General features: G+C 30.2%; 2 pseudogenes; both read left to right on the forward strand.

The window, feature by feature from the left end:
- The first annotated feature begins 307 nt into the window (after positions 1–307).
- On the forward strand, positions 308–1,336 carry LOC111283300 (small ribosomal subunit protein eS6 pseudogene; annotated as a pseudogene).
- Positions 1,337–5,018: 3,682 nt separating this feature from the next.
- Positions 5,019–12,232, forward strand: LOC111283301 (small ribosomal subunit protein eS6-like; annotated as a pseudogene).
- Positions 12,233–12,478: the final 246 nt, after the last annotated feature.

A 12,478-nucleotide genomic window follows, 5' to 3' on the forward strand; every position in this document is an offset into this window, starting at 1 on the left:
ATAAGCAAGGTGGTAGTACAAAAAGGATAAAGTGGCGGTAAAAAAAAAGAAAAGAAAGAACAAGCAAAAAAAATACCAGAAGTGGGAAAAAACTAGAAAATAATAATAATAATAATAATATAGAAAAATAGTAGAAGAGAAAAAATGGGTAGGAAAGAAAAAGTTACGTGAGGTGGTGGCAATAAAAGGTGGAAAGAAAACCAAAAAAGATAATGAGGGGAAAAGGGAAAGGAGAAGAAGGGTGGAACTAAAAAAAAAAAGTAGAAAAAGAAACGAAAAAGTAGCAACAGTAGCATTTCTCCCCTAAGGCCATAGCCAAAAGATCCATCAGAGAAAAATAAAGTTCAACATTGTAAATCCAACCATTGGTTGCCAAAAGAAGCTAGAAATTGATGATGACCAGAAACTCTGAGCTTTTTATTTTTGCAAGAAGATCTCATAACTAGGTGAGAAGTTTAAGGGCTACGTATGCAAGATTATGGGAGGTTGTGACAAGCAAGGTTTTTCGATGAAGCAAGGAGTTATCACTCCTAGTCGTGTCCTTTTTTGCTTTATAAAGGTACTCTTTACTTTCACAGGGATGGTAGGAGAAATAAAGAGTATAGGAGGAAGTCAGTTCATGGATGCATAGTTAGTCAAGATCTTTTAGTTTTGAACTCGATTGTTATGAAAAAAGGTGAAAATGGTCTTACTGGATTGACTAAGAAGTCAAGCAAGAGGGGTCCTAAGAGAGCATCAAAATCCAAAAGTTGTTCAAGATCTTTAAGGAAGATTATGTTTGAAAGTATTTTTATACTTATCGCCAAACCTTTACAACCAAATATGGTAAGAAAGTCAGCAATGCTTCCAAAATTCAGAGGCTAGTGACTCTTTTGACTTTGCAAAGGAAACACACTAGAAAGGGGAACCAAAAAGGAAAACTACAGCACCAAGCTTGAAGAGGAGCAATAGCATGAGAGGAAAGAACCTAGAAAAATAAAGAAAGAACCCAATTAAACAAAAGAGGGCTCAGACATCCTAAAAAAAAAAAATGAGGAAATTTTGAGGTTAACCATATGGAAAAGTGAAATCATTTTGTCTGAAGTAGAAACAAAAACTAAGGTAACAACATGTTTCTTACCTTTATTTATTTTTTTTCCTAGTTCATGTCATTTTTGTTTCAACTAGTTCAGGTAAAAGCAAGCATCATGAGGTTCATGAGGTGTTGAGGTAATTAGATATTTTTAGTCTTGGTTCTTACCTCTTTTGTTGTTTAAGTCTAAAGCATCTGTTTCTAAAAGAAATAAAAAGAAAAAAAATAAAGAAAGCAAAGTGTTCCCAAAATGAGTTTGTGTGAGGTTTAATGTGGGTCGCCATTTGTTTCTTATAATAATAATAATAGTAATAATAATAATAATATATAGTAAACGTAAAAATCCAATAACACATAATAGTAAGAACTTAGATTATATGAATAAATAACTTTTGTATTATTATTCTTATTATTACTTATTAGTATTTTTGTTGCCAATATATGATTATTTTAACTTATGCCTAATCTTGGTTATTTAATGCTTTCATATATGTATTATTTTACTAATTGACAAGCTTATGTTATCATTGATTATATTCATGCATTTTACGTATTATTTGTATTTTTTTAAAATCTTTTAAAATGTAATAAATATTTATTATTAATAAGAATAATAATAACAAAAATTTTAAAACATCAATATTACCTAGATGTTGGAGGAAATTAAAAATCATGTTTTAAAAATTAATAATTTTGCCTAGATGTTGAGGAATTATTAAATAGTAAAAAGTAATAAAAGATTAATAAGTTATAATAATAATAAATTTTTTAATGAAAAGGAAAATAAGGGAAAAATATAAGACTTTATTTCTTTTAGAAACTTATATAAAACGAGCTTGTATTGAAAAAATATATATAAAACTAATTTTTGAAAAATTACAAAAGCAAATTTGCTTTGAAAATCTACCTAAATATAAGAGATATTTTTTAAAGAAGTTTGTAAATATGTGAAATCCTAAATTAAAACCCTAAATCAAAACCCTAAATGATACCTAAAATCTAAAAAAGAATGCTTAAATTAAAACCCTAAATTAAACCCTAAAATTAAAATAGAAGCTCTAAATTGAAACCTTAAACTAAAACCCTAAATCAAAACTATAAATTGAAACCTTAAAGTCTAACTCTAAATGCAACCCTAAAATCAAAACCTTAAAGGAAACCCAAAACCCTAAATAGGCTTTCGTTAAAACCTTAAATTAAACTTTGCAACCCCAAACCTACCCAAAACCCCAAATTTGTTTTAAGGATTTGCATGAAAGCCTTTTATTAAATAATTTATTCCTGAATATAGCCTAGATGATGGGGTATTTAAGAAATTTTATTTCATTAAGATACGTCATGCATTTTTGTAACTTAAAATAAATTGGTTTTGTTAAAATAACAAATATAAAAACATAAAATAATAAAAAATAATAGATTTGGATTTTAAATATTAATAGTCACACCCAAACCCTGCCAAGAGGTTGTAGAGTCCAGGTGGTCTCTCTATATTTGAAAAACTAATTCAAGTATTCACGTTTTATCATCATTTGCATGTCTCCTTTTTTATATTAATGTGTACATTTATAATGCACACATATGTTTGTTCTAATTATTGATGATTAATATGAATTATATCATTTTTCATTTTTATACTACATAAAAAGTTTTTTAAAAAATTTAGTTTTAAACAAAAATAAAATAAAATATGCTTCTGTGAAATACAATTGTTGATACTCTGCCTAGAAGTTAAAGAGTTGCCAATAATTATCATTTAGAAAGAATGTTATTTTATTATATTTTAAAAGGAATGTTACACTAAATCTTAGATGAAAAGACTATCTTTGAATTCTACCTTTATGTTGGTGAATTTGAAGGTATTTCTTTAATTTGAAGATTTTTGTAATATTCCTAAATAAAGATTTCTTTAACTGATTTTATTTCTTAAATATGAAGGGAATTATAATTAAATTTCGTATAAAAATCCATTTTTGTTCAAAATTATAAATAGTGCAGGATTAATTGGTACCAATTTTATAGGTGTTGTAGGGGTGCTAATCCTTCCTCACGTGTAACCAATTCTCAAACTCAATCATATTTTGGTAAACCCAAATTGTCTTTTTAATAAATTTTAAACCTGTTTTATTATTTTATTAAAAGAATAATTTTTTGAGTGACCAATCACACCTTTAAAAAAGATTGGTGGTGACTCCTCGTGTTTTCAAGATTTTAAATTTTACGTCTAGCAATCAAGTCTCTGGAACACTATGTTATGACAGCTTAGGGACTCCACTGGGGACCTTTTTTAGAGTCAGGCTAAAATTTTTAATTATGCGCTATAAAAAATTTTAGGATTTAATTAGTTTAGTTTGATATTTATTTTAATTTTTCAATATATATATGTTAAATAAATTAATTGGATTTTAGTTATTTTCTTGTTTTGATTTTGTATTTGTGATTTATTTACAATGTTTTGATTAATATATCGCTTTGCACACTTTTGCGTATACACTTACATGCATAAGCTCTAGACTTGGGCTTTGTTTTTATTAGGAGGAAATGAAGCAGTTACGCTCTCGTGAGGTGATAACCTTTGCATTTGCTAACGAAACATTTTCACTTAAATAGAACCCTTTCCATTTGTAACCTATAGTGGGTAAGGATTAGTGTGCCTTATTAGTCTATATTGGACGATGATGTAAGATTTGATTTGGGAACCTTTAGATAAATAAATCTCGACTTGGCATATCATGAGTCATAGGAAGCTTGCCTAAGGTAGAGCCATGCCACCTTTTAGAAAGTTACCAAAACGTAAAACACTATATTTATTTTCTTATTTTGTTGTATTTTATGGTTATTTTGTTGTTTTTATTATTTATTTGTTTTGATTATTAATTCATTGAATTTGTATAGTTTTTAATTTTGTTGCTTACATTATATAGGCATTATGTTTTACAAAAGGGCATTTATTTTAGGTCAATCATTGACCAAAAAATAAAGGAGTTCTCATGGAGCAATCAATAATTTCAACCCTTTGTAAAAATTATTTAGATGTTAAAAACTAGTTAGAAAGCACCTAGGAAAAAAAATACCAATCTCTTTTGTAGAAATTACTCAAAAGTAGGAGATATGGGGCATTATGATGCAACTTGTACTTAAGGTGATAGTGTAAATAAAGTTAGGATCGAGGAAAAAATAGGCAAAAAAAAAGTCAAAATAAAAAAAGGGAAAAACAAAAAAAAAAAGTGAGTTAGGATAAGCACGAAGTTTTTTTTCTTTTTGGAATTCAATCAGTGCATTTACGTTCATTGGTAAGATGATTTATATATTTTAGGTTATTCTATTTTTGCATTTATCTTTACATCATTATCATTGCCTTTAAAGCCTTCGTACCCGAAATATTTTAACCCAAATGTGAGATATGAATACCATGGTGGAATTATAGGGTATTCCATTAAAAATTGTGAAGGTTTCAAACACAAGGTACAATCACTTATAGGTGCAAAATGGTTCGATCCAACGACAATAGGGGTTAAAGATTTTGGAACAATGAAAAAGGAATGGCATGGTGATGAACATGGATGAGACTTTTGATTAAAGAAGGTCTTTAAGTAATAGGTTGGTGGGAATGAATTGCTTTGCGTGTGTCTTCTATTTTGGAAAATATTTCTTTTTATGTTAATATGGTGTTGTCTTTTCAAACTTGAATATTCAAATTATGGTTTGCTTCTAATTCTTTCTTCTATTCCAATTTTAACATTTTTCACCAAAGAGCTTTGTCATTCATTCATTTGTGCATCCATTCATTCATTCATTCATTCATTTATTCATTCATCCATATATGTATCTACTTAATAGAATAAAATAATGTGTGTTAAAGAAAAAAACAAAAACAAAAAGAATTTCTTCAAGAATAATTCCTATGATTTCATTTAACGATTAAAAGAATAATGATTCAATAAGAGAGATGGAAGAAATTATCGAGGGACTTTTTACTCAAGAAAATGATCAACTTGAAGGACCTAGCTTAGGACCCATAAAGGAGGAATCATGGAATCTAGATGAACAGATGAGGTATAGTCTTTTGAAAGAAAGGATTCAAGCTGTTGAAGGAAATGATAAATCTTATATTGTAAAGGAATCCAAGCTAGTTTTAGAGGTGGTTGCTCTGCCCAACTTCAAGGTTCTAACATTTGAAAAGTATAATGGAACTGGATGTCTTGACACACATTTGGCTTAATATTGTCACAAAATGGTTGGGTATGCTAGTGAGGAAAAGTTATTATTCATGTTTTTTAAGAAAGTTTGATTAGGGTAATAGCCTATTAGTATTATAGTCTAGAAAGCAACCAAATTTGTACTTAGAAGGATTTATCTTAGACATTCTTGAAGCAATACTAGCATATGTTGGAGTTGGCTCCAAACTAATTAACCCTTCAAAACATGAAAAAAAGCCCCAATAAGACCTACAAAAAAATATGTTGCTCAATGAAAAAAAGTTGCATCGCATGTTTGACCACCTTTAACTAATAGGGAGCCAAATTTTCTATTTTTGGATACCTTTCCTTCTCCTTATCATGATAGGTTGATTGTTAATACATCCTCAGAATTTACCAATTTGCTATTTTTTATAGGCAAAATTGAGGATGGGATAAAAAAAGAAAGAATTATAAATGCCAATGTGGAAGTTCTTAATGAAAGGTATAGGAATATTTTCAATGGATATGCCTAAGAGATAACTATTGAAAGGAAAAATGAAGGAAACATCACCATGATACAAGAAGATTCGATGAATGATTATTCCTAATGGTCACTATATTGTTCCCAACTGATGCCACGAGCTAGTAATTTTTCTCAACTATTTCATTTATGTGCTCTAGTTTTTTCACCATAAACATTCACAAAACAAAAGATCAATCCAAGCCATTCACAAAGCCATAAGAGGAAGAGAGTTAAGATGCATCATTCACTTTTGATGCCTTACGTTGAGCTTTTCACCTTACTTATAAAAAATTATATTATCTTTGTTGTTCCTGCAAGACCCAAAAAGTTTCTAATGAAAGACATTCCATTAAAGATTGTACTACCTATAAGGATATAGTTCAGGCTTTGATTAATGCAGATCTCACAAAGTTTAAAGAACTAGTTAATGGTCTTAATGATTGATGGCAATGGAGTTATGGGTCAATGATGCTAAAGTTAAAGCATTAAGTGAAAAACTTTTGTTTCTGTAACTTTGAATGTCATCTCAAGAGTATCGATGGGATTGTGAATTTTTGGGTCAAATCTGATTATTTACATTGAATGAATGAACATTATGCATTATAGTGTTTCATAAATTTATATTATCATTTAAGGTTTTTACTTCTTTTGAGTTTTAGACTTGTAGGTTTTCTTTGAAAAAATAGTAATAAGGGGAAAATTGTGGATTTGAATAAAACCCCACATAGTTAATTGCCAAGGTCATAGAAAGAGAAATGCCTTAAAAAAAAAGAAAAAGAAAAAAAAGTGAAAAAAAAAGAAAAGTTTTGAATTTCAGATGGATTGACGATCGCTTTTAGAAATTTCTCAAATACCTAAACCTACTTCTTAAATCATTCAATTAATCCCATTCATCAACCATAACCCTTAACAACCTTGAATTTGAATTTGTAAGCCTTGCTTTCACCTAATAATGTTGTGATATCAAAAGGTGATATTTTTTTCCAAGGTAATGAACAATGAACTAGCTAATTAAAAAAGATAATTAGGATTATGAGAAAATCAGGCATATATGACATTTTTAAGAGTTCAGATGTGGTAATTTGATGTGTCAATATTATGTTGTAACTCTAAAATTTTCTATATCAAAGCCATCTCGAGTCCTGTAAAATAACCCTAGATTTACCAACATTGTAGCTTTTTACCCAAAAATTGGCTTGGCCCATGTGTCTCAGGGCCATGTTGATAAGAAATTTACCAACTTTTTAGCTTTTTACCTTAAAATTAACCCAATACAATGTTTTACGAGCACATTGATAAGAAAAGAACAACCTCATTGCCCTAAGGATAACAGGAATTACGATTAACCCATTTATTCTCTTCGGTGAAATGACAAGAATCATTTGACACTTTAAACAAATTTATTCCATATGACCCTTTCTTATTCATTCCATATGACCTTTTTATTGTAATAACGTTTATTAAAGGTGGTTTTTTAAAATGGGGCATCTTTCATACATTACTGGCAAAGTGAATTTAGGTATAAGTTATGGGGGACATGTAAAAAAAAACAAAAAGAAAAAAAAAGAAAAGGAAAAGAAAAATAGTTATGATATCATACACTTAAAAAATTTGAATAAATCCAAATAAAGTCTTGATAAATCTAAAATTTTGGAGAAGAAATAGTAAAAAAAACCAAAAGCATAAAATGAAAAAACCAAAAGAAAAATCAAGTAAACCCAAAATAAAAAAAAAAAAAGGGAAACTGTTTTTGAATGAAAATTTCTTTATTCTAGTTCATTTTCCTAAAGGGAATTGCTTTTCAATTTAAGTATTTATGCTTGAAATGACAAATGGTCATCTTTCATATCCCTTCACAAATATAGAAATTTATCTTGTGTTACTCCTTTGAGCTTGATAGAATTCTTTCAAAACAAACTTTAACTAAGGACCGCCATCCATACTAAAGGCAAAAAGGGATGCATTTAGGGGTTAAAAATGATGATGTCCAAATGAAATCCCTTATGTTTAGCAAATGCCCAATGTAAAAGTTCCTGAAAGTTTTGAATTCGCTCAGAGAAAAAAAAAGTGAAAGAAGGAATAGGAAATGTGAAAAGAAAAAGGAAAAGGAAATCTGAAAAAAAAAAGAAAATAAAAGAAGAAAAATAAAAAATAAAAAAGGAAAAAAAAGAAATAAAATGAAATGAATGGGTGGAAAGCCACAAGAAAATGATAGGGAATGTACTTCAGAGTGTATCCTTTTAATGAAAGAATGATCCTTGGTTTTAATTACCCTTAAATAGTTATTTTGGGCCCTTCTATCCTTTTTCCTTTACAACCCCAAACCTTGGCCTATGTTACATCCTATGAAAAGTCCATATTAGATCAAGCATGGAGGCTACAAATTGAAGAGTATTTTTTAGGAAAATGATAATGAAACCCATGAAACTTTTTAGTTCCTATTTATCATCTAATTTCCTTTTTAGGCCAGCATCCTTTTTGAGATAAGTTTGAATTTTTAAGTGTATGTGTAATAATAAAAAAGAGGGTAAAGAAAGAAAAAAAAGAAAAACAGAAAAAATGAATGTAGCTCAAGAGTGAAAACCCTAAAAAAGGGTAGTCTTGAGCAAACCTTGAAAACCACTTTTAATACTAAATAAGGTGGATGTTGACCAAAGATAAGCCAAACCTTATTGAAAGATTAGAAATATCAAAGTCCCAGAAGTTTGTGAAGGGTAGATTTCAAAAATCTTATCCTTTTTCCATTCCCGAATAACCTTTCAAAATCTCAAGCCCTTATAGCTCACCTTAACATATATCAAAATGTTACATTTGAAGACTAAAAAAAGTGTTTAGCATGTTTGATTTTCAAAGGATTCATGTTTTTTAAAATACTTATGTTTCATCTGTGAGCCTGTATGAAAAAAATATGTCTTTTTTATCCCCTTTCGGGTGGAAAAACCATTTTTAATGAACAAAAAGCTAAGTGTGGTGAACCATTCAATCCATTTGAAAAGAAAATTTTTACCTTTTTCAATCCTAATAGGGATTGCCAATTCTCGAAAAGATTTAAGCTCAGTTTAGCTTACACCCAATGAAAATTAAGCCTAGTTTATCTGACACCTAATAAAAATTTGAGTCCACTTTAGCTATCACCTAATGAAAGATTTAAGCCCAATTTAGCTGGCACTCAATAAAGATTTGAGCCAATTTAGCTGGCACCTAATGAAATTAAACCCAATTTAAGCCTAATTTATCTGGCACCCAATGAAATTTAAACCCAACTTAGTTGACACCAATGAACATTTTAAGCCTGATTATTTTGCACTCATAAAAAGAAACCCAGTTTAGTTGGCACCAATGAAGATTTAAGCCCAGATTATCTAGCACCTAATGAAGTTTTAAGCCAGTTTAGCTAGCATTCAATGAAAATTTAAACTTAGTTTACTTGGCCTCTATGGAAATTTAAGCCTACTTTAGCTAGCACGTAAACCTAGGATTAGTTAGCAAATAAGCCTAGAATTAGCTAGCATGAAGGTCCAGATTAGTTGGCATGAAACCAAAATTAGCGGTCACTGTATTCGACTTGCAATTTAATCATCGTCATCCTTATTTCTAGACTTACAGTTCAATCCCAGTCATTCTTATTTTCAAACTTGCAACTTCATCCCAATCATCTTTATTTTTTGACTTATGGTTTCATATCAGTCATCTATATTTTCTAACTTACGACTTAATCCTGATCATCTTTATTTCTCAACTTATGGCTTAGTCCTGGTTATCTTTATTTTTTGACTTTCGATTTTAACCTAGTCATCTTTATTTTCTGACTTACGATTTTATCCCAATCATCTTTAATTTTTTACTTACGACTTTGTCCCGATCATCTTTATTTTTTAACTTGCAACTTCATCTCAATCATTTTTATTTTCTACATAGTGGCTTAGTCCCGATCATCTTTATTTTCAAACTTGCAATTTCATCCCAATCTTTTTTATTTTCTAACTTATGGGTTCATCCTGGTCATCTTTATTTTTCAAATTATAACTTAGTTCTGATCATCATTATTTTCAAACTTGCGGTTTTATCCCAATCTTTTTTATTTTTCAACTTGTGGCTTTATCCTGGTCATATTTATTTTTCGAATTATAGCTTAGTTCCGATCATCATTATTTTTTGACTTACATTTTCATCCCAGTCACCTTTATTCTTCAACTTATGGCTTAGTCTCGTTCATCTTTATTTTTTGACTTATGATTTCGTCTTCATCACATCACTTAACTTGCAGTTTAATCTCGATCACTTCATTCAAATTGTGGCTTAGTCCAGTCACCTTATTCGACCTGTAATTTAATCTCAATCACTTTATTCGACTTTTGGCTTACTCCCCATCACTTTGTTCCACTTGCAGTTTAATCTCAATCACTTCATTCAATTTGTGGCTTAGTCCCGATCACCTTATTTGACCTAGTTTAATCTCGATCACTTCATTCGACTTGTAGCTTTGTCTCAATCACCTTATTCGACTTGTAGTTTAATCTTGGTCATTTTATTCGACTTGTGGCTTAGTTCTAGTCACCTCATTTAACCTACAATTTAATCTTGATCACCTCATTTGACTTGTAGCTTAGTCTCGATCACTTCATTTGACTTGTGGTATAATCACGATCAACTTTTTCTTTCGACTCATGATTTATTTCGGGTTGTCAAAAAAAAAAAAAAAAACCAAAAAATCGAAAGACCAAAAACAAAATATAAAACAAAAGCAAAACTAAAAAAAACAAAAAAAAATAATAAAAAAACAAAAAGCTAAAAAACTAAAAAAAATAAAAACAAAACCAAAAGCAAAGCAAAAAAATATATATAATATATTAAAACAACAAAAAAAAGGGTTTCAGAAGGTAGTATCTGGACAAAATTATTATCATGTCTTTGGATTATTTCTGATCCTTAAAAATATGCAAAGAGAGATAGCTATAAATATTTAATTTTTTTCAAGATATTTTATCACTTTAACCTAAGCTCAAGTTTGGCAATTGGGCCCTAATCATAAATTTTTCGAGCCCATTATAAGATTCATTTTCACATGCTCAAGGATGAGGTCCAATAAGGGGCACTATAGTGAGGCTCGTTGTATTGGCCCGAGTGAAATCCCAAAAAAGGCTTGATAAAAAGCTCAATAAAGGCTCATTCTCAAAGTCCAAACAAAACCCAAAAAATAAAAACAATAAATAAAATAAATAAAAAGCCCAATAAATAAAAATAATAACAAAAATTTTCTTGGCTTTGAGGGTTTTTTTAAAGGCCTAAACTATGGCCCAAAAATGGGCCACAAAGTAGCTTACATCAATAAAAAGGAGCCATGCACAAAAAAAATGCATGAAAAAGCCATTCCGTAAAAAAAAAAAAAAAAAGGTGTGGCCGGTTAAAAAATGTGAGAGGAAAGAACGTGGGAAAGTGAAAAATAAGCTAGCGAGATGTGTTAAGAAAAGAAACTAAAACTGAAGAGCAAAGTGGTAGCAGAAAAAGAATGAAGTGGTGACAAATAGAAAAGGGAAGTAAAAGAACAAAGAGAAAAAAACCTACCAGTAAGTGGGAAGAAACTAGTAAAAAATAATAATAATAACACAAAAAATAGTAGAAAAAAAGAGACAGGTAGGAAAAGGAAAAGCTACGTGAGGTGGTGGCAGCAAAAGGTGGAAAACAAACTAGGAAAAATAGTGGGGGGAAAGAAGAAAGGAAAAAAAAGGTGGAACTAGAAAAAATAAGCAAAAAAATAAGCAAAAAAGCAGCAGCAGCGGCATTTCTCTCCTAAGGCCTTAGCCGAAAGATCCACCAAAGAAAAATTAAGTTCAACATTGCAAATCCAACCACTAGTTGCCAAAAGAAGCTGGAAATTGATAATAACTAGAAACTCTAAGCCTTTTTTTTGACAAGAGGATCTCACAGCTGGGTAAGGAGTTTAAGGGCTATGTATTCAAGATTATGGGAGGTTGTAATAAGCAAGGTTTTCCAATGAAGCAAGGAGTTCTCACTCCTGGCCATGTTTGTCTTTTGCTACATAGAGGTACTCCCTGCTTCTGTGGGTATGGTAGGAGAAATGAAGAGTGCACAAGGAAGTCAGTTCGTGGATGTATAGTTAGTCAAGATCTTTTAGTTTTGAACTTGGTTATTGTGAAGAAGGGTGATAATGATCTTCTTGGATCGATTGACACTGAGAAGCCAAGAATAAGGGGTCCTAAGAGAGCATAAATAACTCAGAAGTTGTTCAACCTCTCTAAGGAGGATGATGTTCAGAAGTATGTTAATACTTATCGCTGAACCTTTACAACCAAATCTAATAAGAAAATCAGCAAGGCTCCCGAAATTTGAAGGTTGGTACTCTTTTAACTTTGTAGAGAAAATGCACCAGAAAGCAAAAGAAGGGAACCGAAAAGAAAAACTGGTAGCACCCAGCTTAAGGAGGAGCAATGACGTAAGAGGAAAAAACTTGAAAAAATAAAGAAAAAACCCAATTAAACAAAAGAAGGCTCAGACATCCTAAAAACAAAAAACCAATAAGGAAAATTTGAAGTCAACCATAAGCAAAAGCAAAATCGTTTTGTCTGAAGCAGAAACAAAAACTAAGGAAGGTAACCATATGCTTTTTGCCTTCATTCATGTTTTTTTTTTTCTGGTTCATGTAAAAGCATGCATCATGTGGTTCATGCGGTTTTGAGGCAATGA

Source organism: Durio zibethinus, chromosome 3 (genome assembly GCF_047325235.1).
Source record: "Durio zibethinus cultivar Kanyao isolate XHJ-2024 chromosome 3, ASM4732523v1, whole genome shotgun sequence".
Classification (NCBI taxonomy): Eukaryota; Viridiplantae; Streptophyta; class Magnoliopsida; order Malvales; family Malvaceae; genus Durio; species Durio zibethinus.